Source organism: Marmota monax, unplaced genomic scaffold, assembly GCF_021218885.2.
Source record: "Marmota monax isolate L192 unplaced genomic scaffold, Marmota_monax_Labrador192_F-V1.1 WCK01_AAM20220418_F8-fsc00054, whole genome shotgun sequence".
NCBI classification, from domain to species: Eukaryota; Metazoa; Chordata; class Mammalia; order Rodentia; family Sciuridae; genus Marmota; species Marmota monax.
In genome coordinates this window covers 2296041-2316328 of record NW_026692145.1, presented here as the reverse complement: position 1 = coordinate 2316328, position 20288 = coordinate 2296041, and the positions used below count along the sequence as shown (strand labels likewise).

The following is a 20288-nucleotide window of genomic DNA, read 5'->3' as shown; positions in this document are numbered from 1 at the left end:
TCATTTTACAAATGAAATCTTCCAACATAAAAAAAAATGAGGTGATCTAATTGAAGAGGGGGTGAGGGAGGTCAAGGGAGAGGGGATGAAAGTAGAGATGCAATTAATTTCCCCACCTGCAGGAGGCAGCGGTTCTCAAAGTTTGGCACAAAAACTGTGGTGGTCTCCAAGACTATTCAAGGGTTCCTGAAGTCATTCCTTTCCCAAATATACATCTGTATGAGGCTGATTTTGCTTCATATATTCAACCCAAACATTGCAACTGATCAAGCATAGAAACTTGCTGAGAGCCACGGCCGAGTCTGTATGGCCCCTGGCATTTTGCCAACAGTATTGATTGACAGGCGAGGCATTACTATCCGCCTCTGCCGCAACTTTTGAGTTCTCGCACTATTTTGGAGTTCTCATGGGGATTTCCGGGGATTCCCCGAGAGTTCCCATTGGTTGGGGAAGTGCAGGAGGAGGGATTTCCGGGAGAGATACTTCCGGCTGGGGGTTCCTGGACAAGCCTCCTGGCGTTCGGGAGGTTTCCCCCAGAGCTGTGTGAAGTGTTTTCCTGCAGTTTAAAAATAAAGTTTGTTCCTGCTTCAGTGGCTCGTGATTTGTGCCCAGCCAGACTGCGGCAGAAACTAAGAGGAAAACTCATGTATCATCTACAGAGCCATAACAAATAGGCTTGAAAAATATCAAACAGTGCCATTCACCAATTCTTATTTGCTTTGGAAATCGGTTATTTTTCACATAAACAGAATTGGTTTATATGCTATTTGTGATAATTGTAATAGGTGTACTACTGTTAATTTAAATGAATTAACACATTTTTGGAAGCTTCTCAGTTTTAAATTCTTATATGGTCCATATCAATAGTTACATCCCACATAAAAGAAAGCTCTTTGGAATCCTCAATAATCTTTTAGAGTGTAAAGGAGTCCTGAGACTGAAGAGCTTGAGAATCTCTGAAGCAGATCATGATATAAATGGGAGTTTTGCCAATCCCTGAAGTACTGCGTGGATCTAGAGGGCCCGAGGCAGCATTCAGGGTACCTCCTCTGAACATTGAAGGAACAAGTTTGAAAATAACCAATGAAGTCAAAGCTCCTCATTTTAGAGACCAAAAAACTCACAGAAGGGAAGGATTATGAACTTGCAAGTCAGAGACAACTGAGGATGCCAGGGTGCATGCCTGTAATCCCAGCAACTTGAGAGGCTGAGGCAGGAAGATGGCAAGTTTGAGGCCTGTCTCAGCAACTTACAAGGCCCTAAGCAAGTTAGCAAGACCCTGTCTTAAAACTGAAAAATAAAAAAGGGCTGGGCATGTGGCTCAGTGGTAAAGCTCCCTGGGTTCAATTCCCAGTATCCCCCACACACACCAAAAAAACAAACAAAACAAACAAACAAACAAAAACAAAAAACACACAAGCAAAAAGAAAAACAGTTGGGGTTACATCTAGATTTTCTTCAGATAGCTTCTCTTCCCTTATACTAGGGTGTCACAAAAATAGCACTGATAGGTACCATTTCTTGAGCTCAACACCATACTACCTGCATACCCTATAAATTCCAGATGAAGTCATACCCAGTGCTTCCTGTTTCCACTCTGCAAGCACATGTTTGGTCTGTAATACTTTATTTTTGCTAAAGGACCCTAGAAAATTAGGCAATAGGTTGCCCTCCCTCCACCACATTCATCTCTGAATCAAGTCGATTTTTCTCAGGATAAAAAAATTCAACCTGGCACCAACTTCTTCACCACATCTTGACAAGCAGCAAGTAACCTAACCCATTGATTCCTGAAAAGCCAGGAATCGATCAATTTAATCTTGAACCTGTACAGTTCAAGAAAAGACCACATCGGCAACAACTGGGAAATTCAGAGTAGTGTCTTGGCAACTTGCCATGTGGCAACCCCAGAGTGTGCCTTTGTGTGTCCTGCTCTCCTGCCCTCAGCACACCTCCCATCCCTTGAAAAGACTCTGCTGGGAAAGTGAGAGCTGAAAACACTGTTGAATTAATCCCTGGACTGACAGAGTGTCCCCACCATTGCTCACTCATCTCCCAGAATGGCAGAAATGAGATGGCCCATGGAGAATGGTTAGTAAGGGTGCCAAGCAAGAAGCACACATCAGAATCACCTGGGAAGTGACTGCAAAACACAGACCTGCAGAACTCTGCTCCAAGGGAAGTCTACTTAATTAGGGATGGATTATATATGTGTGTGTACACATAATCTTGGTGGGGAACCAATAAGAACCCTACTCTCTTTCCCTCTCTTCCCCCTACTTTGCAGATGGGGAAACAAAGGGAAAAGGTTTTAACTTAGAATGCATATAGAGTTCCAGAAACTGCTAGAATGAGAATCCAGATATCCTGATCCCTAGTCCAGGGCTTATACCACATAACCAGATTGAGCTTTGTCGAAAGGAAAATTAGTGCAAGCATGTATGTGTGTCATGGGGAGTGGGTCTCCGTCTTTTCTTCCAACTTGATCATTAGGTCCCTGCCTCTCACTTTATAGATGGAACCTGAGGACCAGAGAGGAGAAGGGGATCACTCAGGGTGAGACTTAGGACCCAGGTTTCTGTACTTTCTTGACTGTGTTCCTCCCACTGTGTTTTGACCCCTTAGTCACATCCTGAGAGAAACATATTATTACAGATAGAATTTTATTATTATTCCTCCTAGCAAAGAGGCAAGCATTGTTAGAAACCAGTGCAATCTCTGATTCTATAGCATCAGCTCACCTTTGGGAACTGCTCTGACTGCTTATTTCCAATCTAAGGTCATATTTCAGGGCTTCCCTGGAAATATCAGTGAAGCCAGCACAGCAAATACAGACAAATGATGGTAAAACTAAAGAGTTGTGTCACAATGAAATAAATTATTTGCATAGGTGGGACTTCGTTTTAATTTTACTATTTTAAGGTTACATATTGTTTTCTGGCCTTTATGTATATTTAAGTATAGATGTTCTTGGAGCTTAATGTCAGTTTAAATTTCAGCCCTTGAAAAGTAATTTGTTTGCATGTTCAATGAACAAAACATTTCTTTTCAGTTTCAAAGACTCAGGCTCATGCATCATGAATCAAGGTTGCCTTTATCAAAATGAAAAAGGTCAGGCAATGTAGGCTTCTAACTCCAGTTTAGCCACCCTCTAAAAGAGAGAAATCAAGCTTTTGGTTTTCTGTCATAAGTACACATATGCCTTATTTTCTTTAGATATGGGTAAGATAGTACAAATGATCCTTCTGTGTCCTCTCCACAAACAAAACCGGCTAAATAATGCTCATTATGCCATTCTGGATCAAACCACTGGGAACACTCTGAACAATTTCCTCTTCTTCATGGGTCTCTTTTTCCTCCTATTAAATAAAAACATATCCCTAAAGTTCATTTAGCTCTGCCAGAATAAGGTACTGGATATAGAAGGGCTATCCCTAGAGGTAATTTTAAGTGATACTGATTTGTTCTATAAAGCAGTTTATAAGGTTTGAAGCCTTTTAGTCTAAGTAATCAGCAGAAAAATTTGACCCATGGCTTCTTAGGCAATCTTCTACCTCTGCCTTTTCTCTGCCCTTACTACCCTCAGAAAGTGGTCAACTTTCCCAGCCTCTTTCTCAGTGGCTCCATGGCTATTTACATTCCTTTAGACATTCCTATACTTCCAGAAATCTCTTGTCCTCATGCATTTTCCAATCTCTTAGTGTTCACCTACTAGAGCTCATAAGGGTGAAACTTCTCATTGACACATGACCAAGATATATTGTCAAGGGAGAATAAGAACAGGTTATTAGACAACACAGCCAGCATGCTCCTATAACCTCCAACCCCACAAGTAAACCAATCAGCCACTCTTTCTGATATGGTATATGTATAGACTAATTCAGGGTCTCCTTTCTTTGCCTCTTGAAGTTAATTAACAAATGAGAATTTTGGAAATTACCTCAAAGTATTTACAAATGAATTCTCTATTTTATCTTTCTTTGATCTTATCTGAGGTAATAACATTTGCAGAAATTCTCTTTTTCAAAAGCTGTTGAAACTCTAGTTCAATTTGAATTACTTAAATGGTTAGGACAATAGGATTCAGAATAGGACAAGACCTTAGAAAGTCTATATTAGAAAGACTAGATAAGATTTAACAGTGAGCATGGAAACATCTAGAAGAGTGTCAGCAGTGGATCTGGAACTGAGGTGATATGATAGACTAAGTACTAAGCGATTTATGGTGTTTTCTCACTTAATCTAACATATCTTAAAACAGGATATTGTTATCTCTGTTTTAGAGATGAGGCACATCACAATTAAGCTACTTGTCCAAGGTTATTAAAGCTGAGTGGAGACTTGAACCAGTCATGTGTTTCTAGAGCTTATAAACTTAACTATGCTTTAGGGTAGTACTATGTCAGAAAACAATTGCCTAGAGATCTTTAGACACAGGTTCTAGTCTCAGCCTTATTTTTTACTAACCTTCTACCTCTATGAGATAATGAAAACTCCATACTATATAACACCAAGTTACAGACATCTCTAAAATTTCTCAATCCTCAGCAAAAGCAAGAAAATTTGCCAATGTAGATTTGCAGATGGCAGAGAAATGACAGAGATGGAATAGTTCACAATGATAATGAGGGCTTTAATCTTGTGAAAATGGCACTTCATTAGCCAAAAGGGAAGGCATGATCATAAACTGATTTTCAACTGGTCGGACTAGATGATTAGGACTACATACCTACAGGAATGTCCATGAAGTCTTTGAACTAGAACTTTAGAGACAGGTCTTGATTGTAGGCATTGACACTGCTCTCATAGCAAGAATAAGTCAGTAATATCTTGAAACAAAGGGAGGGGGAGAGAGGGGAGAGAGAGAGAGAGAGAGAGAGAGAGAGAGAGAGAGAGAGAGAGAGAGAGAGAGAGAGAGAGAAAAGAGTAAGGATCAAGCCTCAAAGAAATACCACTTGGAAGGAGAAGGAGGGAAGACCTAGCAACAAAGGAACAAAAGCAGAGAAAAAAATCACAACAAATAGTACATCATTCAATCCAAATGAAGACAGAATTTAAAAACTAGAGGTGAAATAAGGTGGTCAGATGTGGTAAAAACTAGTCAAAGGCAAAGTCACTCCCACTTGTGAACCCATACAGTCCACCTTCTATCTCAAGACATGTCTTTCCCCACAAGGGCTCCCAAGGTAAGGGTGAATCTCCCCTTTTTTCTAGATGCCTTGGATATAGTAGGCACTCAATGTTCTTCCATGGGACTGAATGGCACTCGACTGAACTAGTGTCAATCACCATAGTCGCACAGGTTCTCTCTTTACAAACAAAGGCAAAAGGCTTCCTGAAATGCAGAGGAGCAGGAACAAAATCAGCTGCAACCACCAAAGCCCAATTTCTATACAGCATGTTCCATGTTGTCCCTTATAACCAAGTTCATATCATCGGTCATTAGTTACAGCACCTATGAATGAGATCAAAAAGAACAGTGATAGAAAAACCTGGAAAGATACGGTATGTGAGCAGCAATCAGCACAGCCACAGCAGGGCATGTCTTTTCCAAAGAGAAAGTTGGTGGGGAAAGGAGGGGTGTAGGGATGTGTTTGGTGGTGTGTATGAGAAAAGGCCTAAGGAAAGATGATAATAACAAAAACTAAATAAATAAGAAGGCAATTTCATTATCATTTCAATTTGGGGGACCAAATTGTATTGTTTTCTTGATTTTTCAAACATACTGGAAAGATGTAAACATAAAAGAAAAAAATAATGAGATCTTGTCAATGTCCTGAATCAGTTGTCAACTGAACCACTCCTCATACACAGCTGTCATTTGGTATTCCAGCTCCTCAGGAAAGGAGGCTTTGTACGTGACCAGAATGGTCACTGTCACACTGAAGGGGGTGGTATCAAGGCAGCAGAAGTAAGGCAGGCCAAGATATGGAGTCCAGAGGAAAGACATGTGTCACAGAGTCTCTTGAGCAAGAGGTCAAAGGTATGGAAGGTCAAAGCAGGTGTCAAGACTGCTGTTGTGTAAATTCGCCAGAAGTTCCATGGAAAAAAAAGCATAAAAGATACCAAGTGGCAAAAAGTAGGCTGTGACAAGGGATTCAGGCAGTTAATCTTACCTGTGGGGTTAGGTATTTTTGTAAAGACCTGAGCAGGCAAGCAATCTGGAATAAAGGTATGTGAAGAGAGTTCTTAAGCACCAATCATCAGAGTGTAAAGAGGAAGCCTGATCCCAAGGCTTCCTCCAGGTTATGCTTGATATAGAAGTCCAAACAGAGCTGGGATATAATAGAGTTTGGGCCTGGAAATACCACAGAAAAGGAACTGTTGGAGTTGGAGACTAAGAACTCTGTGACTTTTCTTGATAATTCAGGATTGTGTACTACACAGCCTCTCCCTAAAAAAGAGGACTTTTGTAGCACTGAGACTATGCTCTCAGCAACCAGAATGTGGTAATTAAAGGCTACACATAACCTCAGTTTTCCTTTCTGTGAACTGGGAATTAGAAAAGAATATCACTGTGTCTGACTTGAAGTTTGTTCTAACCAATCCAAACATATAAAAACAACTCTGTTAATACTAGGTATGATACTCAAAGTCTCCTGAGTGAAATCCATTATGAATGCTCCATCATGGAAATGAAAACAAACACATATAGCTTCTGGTAATTGTTTTTCACACTTTTTTTCTCATTTTAAGGTTTAATATCCTTTGTGTGGTGTGGGGGATACTGGGGATTTTCAGCCCTTTTTAAAGTTTAAATTATTTTGATACAAGGTCTTCCTAAGTTGCCAGACTGGCTTCAAACTTGTAATCCTCCTGCCTCAGCTTCCTGGGTAGGTGAAATTACAGGTGTGCCCTACTGTGCCAGGCTAAGGTTTAATATACTTTAAGTAATCTCTATTCTAAAAATTTTATTTACTGTATTAATTATAATTTGCAATACTTCTAAATACAGGATAGCTGACTATATTCCTAATGACATGCTGCAAGTCATAGGCTCCTCCATCAAGGCTGGTATATAGTAGTGCAGCATTCATCACAAATCACTTCTCATCTTATACAACTGGTTATATTGAATTTTCTTTTACATATACATTGCCCAGCACTATACTAAGCACAAGGAAGGCATACTCTTAATCTTGCTGAATGAGAGAATTGATAAAGATGAACACATAAATGAATGAATAAACAGACAAATCTAAGATGGAAGGGTGGTATCAGGTGATGGGTCTGAGTATCTTAGCAAAATATAAGACTCCTCCTTGCCCCTCTTGAATAAAAACAACAACAACAACAACAACAAAGACTCAATGCAGATGGACGCTTTATGAATGAAACAAAAGGACTCATATGTCCACACTGGTAGGGAACAAAGGAGATAGAACAGAGTTGGGTTGATAAGAATATTGGTAGGAATGAGACACATGGGCCACCAGAAAAGTAATTTCATTTTGTACCAAAAGGCAAATCAAAACTCACAAAATAAAGATCTGAGCTGCAAGGTATCATGGAACTCTTCTCACTTAACTCTAATTTTACACATGGAAGTTCTGAGACCCATATGTCATATGGGAGGTACCAGGGTACAAGACTCCACCTGACAAAAGCCAAACAGCTAGACTCTGTGGGGAGCCAAGCAAAAGCCTCTTCCTGGGCTCAGGGAACACAGTAAAAATTGGTGGCAAAGCTAATTTCTATAGCCATGTATGGGCCCAAGAGTCTCTTCTTGGTAAATCATTTAGCCTTGACATATCTTAACACTTGCTGAACAAAAACTTTGCTCTCAAGAGATATGCATTGATGTATGAGAACTTAGTGGATAGGGTTCGGATTAACTGGAGTGAGACAACATTTAGGAATTGGGTGGTAGCAAACACACACACACACACACACACACATACATACACACACACACACACACACACGACTTTATTGGCTTCCATTTTTAAAACCTTTATCTCCAGCTCCTCTCCCTTTAACAACATGGTAGGGAGAGATGGTCTGGAACTATGGCACCAGTCCCTGCCCGGAAGCCCATTTGCTGTAATAAATTCAACCTAAATACTAGTTTGACAAACTTTCTAATAGAATCAACCAATTGTTTCTCTGACTCATTTCTGTAAATCCCTCAGGTCAATTCTGGGAAAACACTCAAACCAGCGGAAGGCGTAAGCACAGCTGTTGGGCATTTCTCTGGATAGAGCTTGCTCCCCTAGGGTAAGTGTGAAGGCCCCAAACCTAGGGCAGGGAAGTGCCAGCTGCAGCAGCCTACACATTAGGCATGCTGGAGCCTCCTGCAGAGTTCCAAGATCCAGTTCCTGGAAGTAGGCGTCTCTGCTCCAGGCAAGAGGCCAGCAGGGTTGATCAGGACCTCACCATGTTGGCTCCCATGGCCAGTGCCTATGCTATTCTCAAACCCACTGAGCTGGCTCTGTTCTCCACCAATCCTTGCATCTAGGCCAGAGCAAAGTTCTCACCTAGTCCTGACCTGAACTGGCAGCCCTCAGTGAGTGACTTCCCTCTTGGAACTCTCACTGCCCTCTGAGCAATCATCTATATTGTCTTTTCTGTTATGTTCTACATTCCAGTATGTTTTGCTTGCTTCTTCAGCTAGGGTGATAACTCTACTGTGTCTCTTCCTTGCCCTTCCTAATAGCCTTGGGATGGGATGGGAATCAGATCTCGTGTACAAAGATAATCCACTTTGTCTAACTCACAGATACCCTCCCGAGGTCAAAGACAGTTGTCTCCCTGCCTGTTGCTTTCTCCTGATGTTGACAAATTCAAATGGGTTTGAAACTAGACCTTGCATGGGAAGTATACAAATGCTTTCCAAAGGCATGATGCAGAGCTGTGGGAAAAGAATGGAACAAGATTGCTGACAGTTATAAGGGAACCTCTGCATTTTGATATTAACAGTTAATCTACTGTGTCACACCTCTTAGGAAACTAAACGAAATGCAGTAACTGCTATGACATTGAAGCTGTGTTGCAAAAACGATTTTGTGGAGCAAATAACTATCTTATACTGGCTATTTTATGCCCTATTGAACAACCAGCAGTTTATGAAAACAACGTTTCATAAATATGGTTGCAGGTTCCTGGGTGGAGACTACCAGGATTTGCAGCCAGGAGGATTCATCACTTCCTCATTCTCCACCTAAGATCTTCCCTTGTTTGTCAGATCTACTCTGGGCCTTAGCTAGCATGTAGTGCCACATTCAAGCACATTTTCCAGAGACAAAAAATAATACATATGAGGTTCTATGGGGAAGAGTTGAAACTATAGCAAGGCCAACATAAGCTCAATTACAGGATATATGTGTAGGAAACTGACTCTGGATACTGTAGAAATACAGAACAAGCCTCGGACTGGAAGAACTTAAATTGCAATCCTGTCTGTTACTGAGTCACCTAAACAAAACGTCACTTTATCACTTGGTATAGTGGCACACACCAATAATCCCAGCTACTCAGGAGGCTGAGATAGGAGGATCATGAGTTCAAGGCCAGGCTCAGCAACTTATGATACCCCAACTCAAAAACAAAAATTTAAAAGGGTTTGGGATATAGCTCAATGGTAGAGCACTTGCCTAGTAGATATGAAGCCCTGAGTTTAATCCACAGAATCTCAATCTCTCTCTCTCTCTCTCTCTCTCTCTCTCTCTCTCTCTCTCTCTCTCTCTCTCTCTCTCTCACACACACACACACACACACACACACACACACACACAAAGTCACTTTACCATTGGGAATCACTGCAATTCAGGATCCTGGTCTGGAATATCTGGAATATGCAGATTAATGTAACATTCCCTCCCAGGGTTATGGAAGAAAAAGATGCCTTTACAAGCTTCATGAACTTATAAATCACTAAAGGTGGACAAGGGGTAGGCTCATCATTATGGGTATGTTTCGAAAAAGCAGTCTCAAGAGTCAGTGAGTTCCTTAAGCACAACATATAAGGAGAAGCTGCTTGAACATGTGTGTTGGAAAGTCACTGGGGACTTTGGTGGCACTGGTGGGGTTGCCACTAGATGCACTTCAAAGTCCTTTTAAGCTTAAACTGCACGAGTCTGGAATGTACAGGCTTTGAATAATTTTCTCAGTGTGATCTTGTGTTTGAGTTGAACAATCATTACCATAAATTCATTTTTTATTTCTATCAGTATTTTTTCTGATTATAAAACTAAGAGCTGGAGATGTATGTAGCTCAGTGGCAGAGCACTTGCCTAATATGTGCAAGGCCCTGGGTTCCATCCCTAGCATCACACAAATACACACACACACCAAAAAAACCATAATTAAAAATAAAACTTAAAAATATGCATTATAGAAAGTTGGAGAATATGTAAAAGTATAAAGAAGAAAAGCAAAATCACCAATAATCCCTTAACATAGAAACAATCACTATTTACATGGTGTATTACATTTAGTCATTTTTCCAACCATCTTATTCTTTGATCAAAATTGAGAATTCCAAAATGTTTTTATCAGTGCATTAAAGGTATACATGATATTGGGGTTCATTTTCACAGTCATGCATGTATATATGGAATATAATTTGTTCCATTTCGGTCCCTAGTACTTCCTGTTTCCTTCCCCTCTTCTTTCCTCCTGTTCCTCTTCCTCTGCTCTACTGGTCTTCCTTCTATTTATTTATTTTTACAAATTGAGATATTTTTACTAAGTGGGGACATGATTAGTTTTGTACCCTAAAATGATTTGTGTGAGTGTGTGTGTGTGTGTGGTGCTGGGGATTGAACCCAGGGCCTTGTGCATGCAAGGCAAGCACTCTGCCAACTGAGCTATACCACCAGCCCCCTAAAAGGATTTTTTAAAAACTATTATATCATATCCATTTTCCTATACCTTAAATTCTTAAATATTCCCTAATATTATGATTTTGGATAAGCAGCTGAGTGATATTTTAGTCTATGATTGTACATTAGGTAATTCTTTTTAGATATTCAGAGTCTTGTAGTTTATTCTATTATGAGCAATGTTTTAGTAAAGATCTGTATGCACCAATATTTGTGTCTGATTATTTCTTTAGGGGAAGTTTCTAGCACCAAAGCCATAGGGTTAAAGAATACAAATATTGTTAATTCTCTTAATCACATTACCAATATGTTCTCTAGAAAGGCTGAGTAATTTATCATACCTACCTACAATATATAAAAAAAAATCTATTTCACTAACTCTTCTTCCACCCTGGGAATTTTTATTTTAACATTTCTCAGCCAATTTTATACCTAAAAATAATTTCCATTGTTAGTTTTAATTTACAGTTCATTGATTATTTACGAAGATGATTTTTTGCCTTTTGTTTATTAGCTATTTGTACCTAATCCGTTGTGAATTGTCCTTTGTATTAGCCCCTTTTAGGATCTACAATTCACACTGCTCTGCAGATGTAATCAGTTCTGAGCCATCAATACCAAAGGAGATGAGGGGGGTGCTCTGAATGAACCCACCCCACCAGAAACTCCTAGAGCTTCTCTCCCAGCAAAACACTCACAATAGCAGGGTGGGGGTTGGGGGAATGAAGCGAGAGTGGGACTGAAATCCAGTGGCGATTTGTATTTCCCTGCGTTTATTTCTCCTGCTTTGCTTCTTGTATAAGAGCTAATGAGCAGCAAAGCTGACAAAAGACTAAGAAAAGAGAGAAGAAAGGGCATGCTTAATCCCTTAACTGGGACTGTGCAATGGATGGGGTTTGCCTAGGGAAGAAAACTTTCAAGACTTTTTTTTTTTTTTTGTAAGCCATGCAGTTCCTCAAATGTACCACTGGATGGCAATCCTCCATTGGTTAGGCTAAAAGTTAATAACTTCCAAGGGTAGGGAAACTGAGGAAGCCGCTGTGGAAACTAACAAACAGGCTCATCATGGTGGTTAACAGTTAAATAAACGCATCCTTTAGACACCACTAGGAGCAAGGATGGCTAGTGTGCAAGGAAATGAAAGGCAAGGATTATGCATCATAGAAGATGAGACTTCATGGACATGGGCTAAGGAAGATCAGGGGAGGAGGAAGCCATGTCTTCCAAGTTTTTTGTTCCTACTTTTTGTCTGCTCTATTTTGGGTACCGTTTGATCTACTTCTTTGTGCTTGAAAAGGCAAAAATTACCTACTTTGAGCGTGTAATTTTCAGTAAGTACTATACGCTTCCCGGCAGTCAGAGCAGGGTGCATGCTTCTGCACTGTTAAAGACTCTGAATTGCCCAAACCTGGCCAGCTGAGCTTCCAAAGCTGTTCAGGAAAGCAGGGACAAAGTTCCTGGGAGCAGAGAATGGAAAGCAAACTCATAGGCACCTTTAAGACTTGTTCTAACAGAGCAGGGAGGAAGAGCAGGAAGAAAAGATTAACATTAAACAGAGACATGAGGTGGGATGGAAAGGGAGAGAAAAGGGAAATTGCATGGTAATGGAGGGAGACCCTCATTGTTATACAAAATTACATATAAGAGGTTGTGAGGGGAATGGGAAAATAAACAAGGAGAGAAATGAATTACAGTAGATGGGGTAGAGAGAGAAGATGGGAGGGGAGGGGAGGGGGGATGGTAGAGGATAGGAAAGGTAGCAGAATACAACAGTTACTAATAGGGCATTATGTAAAAATGTGGATGTGTAACCGATGTGATTCTGCAAGCTGTATTTGGGGTAAAATTGGGAGTTCATAACCAACTTGAATCTAATGTATGAAATATGATATGTCAAGAGCTTTATAATGTTTTGAACAACCAATAAAAAAAAATTAAAAAAAAAAAGACTTGTTCTAATCTTTAAGGCAACATGGCATAGGAGAAGCAGGTCAGGTTTAAAGGTATTAGTGTCTGGCTCATTTCAGCTTGGAATTAGCTGTGTGATATTGGGTAAGCTACCACACCTCTCTAAGCCTTGGAATCCTACTCTGTGGAATATTAAATAACAATATCTACCTCACAGCATGCAAGAAATACTACTGTATTTGTTATTACTTTTACCAGGTCCTTGTACCCCCCAGGGATAAAAGAGCAGTACATATACTAGTTATTAAGACCCTGAGATTTGGGCATGAGATGTGGCTAAATGGAAGAGTGCTCGCCTAGCATACGCAAGGCCTTGGTCCCTATCACTGCCAAAAAAGTAAAAGAAAAGAAAAGAAACGGCTCCAGGATTTGGCTCACACGGTGCTGGATCCTACTGTGGATGTACAACTATCTTTGTGTGTGTGTGTGTGTGTGTGTGTGTGTCCTGTGGATTAAACCCAGAGCTTACCACTGAGCTACCCCCAGCTATGAGCTGCAACTTATTAACTGTGTGTTACCTTTCATGAGTCATCGGTCTTCTCTACCTTAGATACTTCCCTGTAAGAAAATAATAATAAAACATACACCATAGAATTTTATAAAGATTAAAAGAGAAAATGTACACAAGAGACACAGCATGGTGCCTGACAGACATTACATAGTCATTGGTAAGTACTATCTCTGATAATGGTCATAGCATTATAGAAAAGCTTGCCCAGTCTTCAGAGAGCAGTTTTGAGACAAAGGATCTGCACATCTAGTCCTCAGATGAGATGGCCTTGGTGGTCAGCCAGTGTGGAACTAGGCAGATCTGAGAATAAACATCCATGGGAGCTAACACAGGACAAAATCCAAAAAAGAATCCTGCTATTTCAAACTATGTGCCATTTGCCTACAATATGGTTTTGGCCCTTTACAAAAGCTCAAGGTTGAGCAAAAGTGTTCCCTTTTATTCAGTTGTTTCTCTTGATGTTACTCAAATAGTCAAAGGTCAAATCAGAAGGAACATTCAATTGCAACCCCCTCTGAAAACTGAGACCCAGAGATAGGCAGTGGCTTTGCCAAAGTCACAGAGAGAATCAATTACATAGCAAGAAAGGTATTCCAGACTCCAAGGCCTTGAAGGGGGGCACACCCCCTGTGCACTCCCCCTAGGCAGGCTACTTCATGGATGGACTTTTACAGAATCCATTTTGTAAAGGACAAACAAGGATTATCCCAAATTTGAATGAGTCATTGTTGTGTATCCTCAGCTAACCTTATTTGATTGGCCAAATTTCTACAACAGGTGCAAATGTGCAAATATGGATTTTGTTTGTGTATCTTTCACTTGAACTTGACACTTATTTTTATGCATCAATTTAATAAAAAAAGTATGTGAATAATCCATATGTCATGCACAGACATCTGGTTTTTCATGTCACTACATAATTTTCCTAATTTTATGAAGACTATGTCAATATTTAAAAGCATACATGTTTCTTATATTCCCCAATATTTAAAGGATTGAGGAATATAAAGTAAACCCAATCGGATCCTATCTAGGCACAATGGTAACATTCCAGGTAAATGCCACCAGATGCAGTCAGGATTCTCTGTAAGTCTAAGTGAGAAATAGACATGTCAATTCAGGATTTGCAAAACCACAAAGAGTGACAGAGAAGATGGTGGCATGAGTAGCACCACAGCAAGTCTCAAAAGACCTCAAACTGCCCAAATAAATAGCAATACACAACACCTAATAAAAATGCAACCAAAATAATCAGGGGAGCAGAAGACAAAGAGCTGGTGACTAGCTGAGATCAGTGGTCAAAAGTCAAGTGAGGTTTGACAAGGATAAAGGTCAAGCTGCAGACTGAGCTTAGAATATCAATTAGGTAGAGACCTGATTTCACAGCAGTCCATACATTGGGACCTTGGGGGCTTTTATTTATAGAAAGCTCAACATCAGCAAACAGAAGGATGCTCAGGGGAGAGTTAGGAAATGAACATATTCCAGAGCATGGATCTGGATGGGTCTGGGTTTATTTTGCATCTCATAATCCCTGTGGGTGTAAATGGCAAATCAAAGTACAATCAAAAGAAGAAGGTTGGAATGACAAGTAGTAAAGAAAACATATCATACTGGGGGGAGTAATTGAAGAACTAGGACAATTTTTAGGAACTACCATGAAAATGGTGATGACTTATAATTGTAATAAGACAAAGTGGTCAATCATTTATTGACCACTTACAAACCAAGCAATGGTGCAAAGTTCCTACATGATCTCATTCTTCAGCTATGACAGAGCATGATCAAAGTGGAACCTACTAAAAGATTTTAAACTTGTCCAAGCCATCCAGCCAGGAAATGGCAGAGTCAGAATTCAAACCCAGGCCATCTGATACCAAAGTATGTGTCCTATCCACTGTACCCATTATTCTTAATAAGGATCATCAATGTCAGCATTTATTACATGCTTTCTATGTATATGTATTGAGGGATTTTCTAAGCATTTTTCATGCCTAATGTCACTGTACCTTCCTAACAACCATGTGAAGTACATAAGATATTTATTCCTATGGCCAGAGGAAATAACTGAGGCTCAGAAAGGACAAGTCACTCACTCAAGTTCACACAGCTAAGAAGCTGCAGAGTCTGACTGCAGAGTTACACTGTTCTGTTTTCTCTAAAGGAAACTTGTGGGTAATGAACTACATTGCCCCAGAGATTTGAACCATGTCCATATGATGAGAGAAAAGATCCATGCATCCTCATGGTGCTCTAGTGTACTTAATATTTTTACTCAAAATCTGGTTCCAATGGCTTGAACCAAATGGGCTCCAACAATTGCTATGCAGATCCTTTGGCATTAGTTGGTTACCTGTCCTCCCAAGTTACAGTGGTATAGTTCAGCTTTCTTGAGAAACTGCAGTGGCCCAGTCAATCATATAATGTATCAGTCCACTGGTTAAATTGTTTTTTCACCCTATTGACTGACTGTACAGAATATATTGACTGCTTCAGGGTTATGTAAACACAGCACCCTCCCATCAAGAGCTCTCTCAGTAAGCCCCAAACCTCAAAAGCCCCAAAATCAAAGATATGCTTCCACCATGTGTAGAGCATAAATTCAGACCAAATAAATGAATGAATGGAGGACAAGCATCAAACACTCACAGTTTCAAATTAATTAAAATGACTTGAAACTTGCTATAAAACTGCTCTGGCTATACTATTTAGAGTGCAGTTCTGAAACAATTTTTTCAAAAAGTATATGTGAAATTCTGTAACTTGTGAGGAAGAACTAGATGTGCTGACTGACCAATTGAGTCAAACAAAATCATTAGTGTCTGGGGGCCTTTTAAAGCACAACAGGGAAAGCACTGCTTCCCCCAGATACTTCTTACCCTTATCCACATGCTTGATGTTTATTCAGTTGCAGCTCAGACTGAAGCAAAAACTGCAGGTAAGAATAGAATTAGTATCTTTTTCAAAATCTGTTGTGTCTCAACCATCAGAGTTGGGGAAAATCCTGAGTACTGGAGTAAAGGATCAAAAGATTTTATTTTAGAGTTCCTTAGAAAATAACTGAGAATAAGGAGTGAACACATTTCCAACTTCTACTTAGAGCAATAGTTCTCAATTATAGTTGCACCTTAGAATCATCAGGAGAAGCCAGACATGGTGGCACATGCCTGTCATCCCAGCGACTCAGGAGGCTGAGGCAGGAGGATTGCGAGTTTGGTGCCAGCCTCAGCAACTTAGTGAGACTCTGTTTCAAAATCTAAAATAAAAAGGGCTGAGGATGTAGCTCATTGGTAAAGCACCCCTGAGTTCAATCCCCTTCCCCTAAAACAAAATCATCTGGAGAGTTCTTAAACACATCCAGGCCTGACTCGTGAGATTCTGATGAAATTGGTCTGGGTGGGCCTGAGCATCAATTGTTTTCCCTATTAACTCTTATGTCAGTTTTTCTTTTTTCTTATGTAAAATTTTAGGTTTTTAAAACAGGAAGCATTAAGAATGATGAATATAGATTAGTATGAATTTGAAAGCAAGCTATGTTTCCTGTGACTCATCATTAGCTGTCTCTCCTACAGGTTGAGTATTTGTTATCCAGAGTGCTTGGGAACAGATTTCAGATTTTTTTAATATTTGCACATACATAATGAGATATCTCAGGTATGCACTCAAATCTAAGCACAAAATTCATTTGCTTCATATATCCCTTATTCATATAGATTAAGGGTAATTTTATGTGATATTTAAAACAATTTATGTGTTTTGACTGTAACTTGTCACATGGGTCCGATGTACAATTTTCCACTTGTGGCAACTTGACAATGCCCAAAAAGTTTTGGATTTTGGAGCATTTCAGATTTTTGGATTAAGAATGCTCAACCTGTCCAGCATTGGCTACAGTACAAAAAAATGTTTTGCTCATTTTTCTGTAGAAAAAGAGTCTAAGCCAAAGATATTGCCTCTGATGACCTGAGATCCTGCAGGTATATGGCTGTTAGGAACAATGACACCTTTGAATGCAAACTTATAGAGTTCACTCCCAGGCCAGAGAACCGATACCAAGCCACATTTAGGTAAGGACACAAATATTCTGACCTGCAGCTCTGGCTTCCTCATCATCAGCCAAGCTGCTTCACTACCTCCGCTTCTTTCCCATAGTGTTCATGCAAAGCATAACAGAATCAGTAATGCACTTTTGGCATAATGATAATCTATTGAGCAAACTGCACCCCATTTCTCACAGCCTATAGTCACAGATACCCAAGAGAAACAAACTATAGGGTTGTATTAGTGTGCCCACGGCAGATGGATTGTCACAGAGAAGGGCCATCCAGGATCTTTGCTGACAGAGTGAGTATCAAGAAGCTCATTTGGATTGTTCATTTTTCTACCTGGAGTGGTTCAGTTTTTCATTCACTGAGGAAACAAAAGTTCAACTTTGTTACTACGGGAATCTAAGTCCTGAACCATTAAAAAAAAAAAAAAACATTTATTGTCTACTCTGGGCTAGATCTTTATGCTGTGCACTGGAGATGCAGAGATGATGTGGCCCCTGTTCTCATAATGAAAGTTGCAATTTTAGCTATGTCTCCAAGGGCTACATGACCACTGTGACAGAAGAAGATGTGTAAACAATGACACAGATTGTTACAAGGGCTGAGGCCAGGGGGAGTTGTGCCCCGCAGTTTTGAAAATCAGGGGATATACTCTGGAGGAGGTGATGTCTAAAACATACCTTTCCATGGTGGTTTGAAGACAAAACCTGTTCCAAAGGGGGATTTAGGTCTATAGCATGACTTTAGCAATCTGAATCTCCTCTGCAATTGAGGAAGTTCATTGATTCTCTAACAAGGCATATGATGGGATGCTTGTAGGTAGGGAAATGTGACTAGAAGGAGACAAGACAGTTTACATGAGGGAGGGGAGCAACAAGTTGGCCTGTCCCTCTTTTCCCTACCTTGGTCCACTGGCAACTATATTTACTTCACTGTCTCTATAGGAAAATAATCTGTGCTTGGGCCTCCTTCTGAGAAAGATCACAGCTTGTAGTTGGTGCAAAGGCTAGGAGTGTTGTAATTATGGCTATGTCTCCAAGGGCTATGTGACCATGAGAAAATCCCTTCCTCTCTTTGGGCCTCAGTTTCCCAGTTTGTACAGGAAGGAGTTGGGCTCAGTGTTTTCCAAGAGCCTTTTAGGTGCTCATACTCTCAGAGCCTTTGCTTGCCCAACGTTAGACAGGAACGGGGCAAAAACTAGAATCCAGTCAATGAGCAGAGAGTCACCTGTCATCTCTTTGTAGATTCTAGGGCCACCTGAGGATGCTGGCCCTCAAAGCCTCACACCCTCCACATTGGAGGCTGACATCCTCCTCCCCACTATGGTGAGAGAACAGCAGGCTTACAAGGTTTGGAAAATGAAGGTACAGGAAAGGCATGCCATTAGTGACAAAAATCCTACATTATTTTCTTTTATTTAGAAAAAGAAAAAAGGCTGACATTTTTTTCAAAATAAAGCCGCTGCTTCTGTGCTACAATGCACGGGCCAGTCAGCATGTCTGCGAATCAGACATCAAATATTTTCTTTCTTCCCCAACATAGCTCTCTCTGTGGGAACAGAGAATCTAGTATCAATAACAGCATTAGAGGGAAACTACCCTTTAACATAGCTAAGCTGCAATTCCAACCTGCCAATCAGGAGAAAAGACATTCCAAATCCTATAGCCATTACTGTCTACCTCTTTTCTTTTGAAGAACCCTTTGATTTCTTTCTTTCTTTTCATCTTCTTTGGCTTTTCAAGCCAACCCCGAACACTTTGGTGATACTCAGGAGTTCGTTAGGAGTTTCCCTCTTGTTAAGCCTCACTCAGCAAAGGACCATTCGTAATGGACCAAAATAAATCTTCTCAGGTACAACTCCTCTCTCTCACAAAGCTGCTGTCCTTGTCTGCCACCACTACTATCACCATTTAAGGGAAAGTGATTACAAACTAAACACTGGTGCCCAAAGAGGAGCCACCCATAATTATACACACTTGGCCATCTGCAAATGCTGAGCTGGATGAGGTTAAGTCCTAATGGATGGATCACACCTATAGCCAGGTGTTCTTTATTTCATTAATTCCCTAGAAATCCACTCTCCATGGGAGCCTCCCATCTCTACAGCTAGGTTACCCCCTCCTACAGTGACTATGTGTATGCCTTTGATGACAGTTTCCCTGCTTGGAATAGCTGCTATTATGACAACTTCTACATTACATTAGAGCCAGGTGGGGACCTGCTGTCACTACTGAAGAGACTGTGAGCCTCTTGAGGACAGGGGGTATAGATGACATTGGAACACTTAATCCTGGACTCGGCTAATAAAAATTTGGGGAACATCAACTAAATTGTGGCAGTGGATGCAGGCTTCATATAGCAATCCTTTCCAGCTATAAAATTCTGACTGCAAAAAGTAAATGTGGTCTCACATACACACTGGTTTGGGGGCTTGGGAAGGTAGCTATTCCAGCCAGATGAGACTGGTAAAGAAAAAAAAAAAAAAAACATTCCCTTAAACTGAACTCACCATATGGTTTGAATTGAAGCTCAGCCTCTAGTTCGTTAAGGTAGACCAACTTGATGTATTTGTGCTAGGCAGATAGCTGGCTGAATGACCGACATCCTGGAGCTGAGGGCCACATGCTTAAGGGGAATGGTAGAGTGAGTGAGGAGGAAGACAGGGAAAGCAAAAGCAGCCTGGGTGCATTTATTTTGAATCGGGCAATTCACTTGTATAAAAGCAAATTGGAATCCTTGGCAGAGTCATTCAGCAGTATCAAAGATCTATAGTCAGTACAGCCTGGTGGGGGGAATGCCACTAGTTACAGTTGCTTGGCTGTAAATAAAATATCCCCTGGAATGAAGCATTTTAATTTGAAGTGATTCTATCAGAAGCAGCTGACAAACCCTTCAGTGTTAAGAGGAACAGTGTTAAGAGGAACCTCTATACCAAGA

The 20288-nt window shown here is 40.4% G+C and overlaps 1 protein-coding gene and 1 non-coding gene across 5 annotated transcripts in view; both read right to left on the bottom strand.

Annotated features, from left to right (window-relative positions):
• The window catches only part of Hs6st2 (heparan sulfate 6-O-sulfotransferase 2), a 299446-nt gene that overhangs the window by 108910 nt on the left and 170248 nt on the right, over positions 1-20288 (bottom strand). The window lies entirely within an intron of this gene.
• Positions 10745-10818, bottom strand: Trnaa-ugc (transfer RNA alanine (anticodon UGC)). The gene has a single exon. It is a non-coding gene; the product is annotated as a tRNA-Ala (tRNA).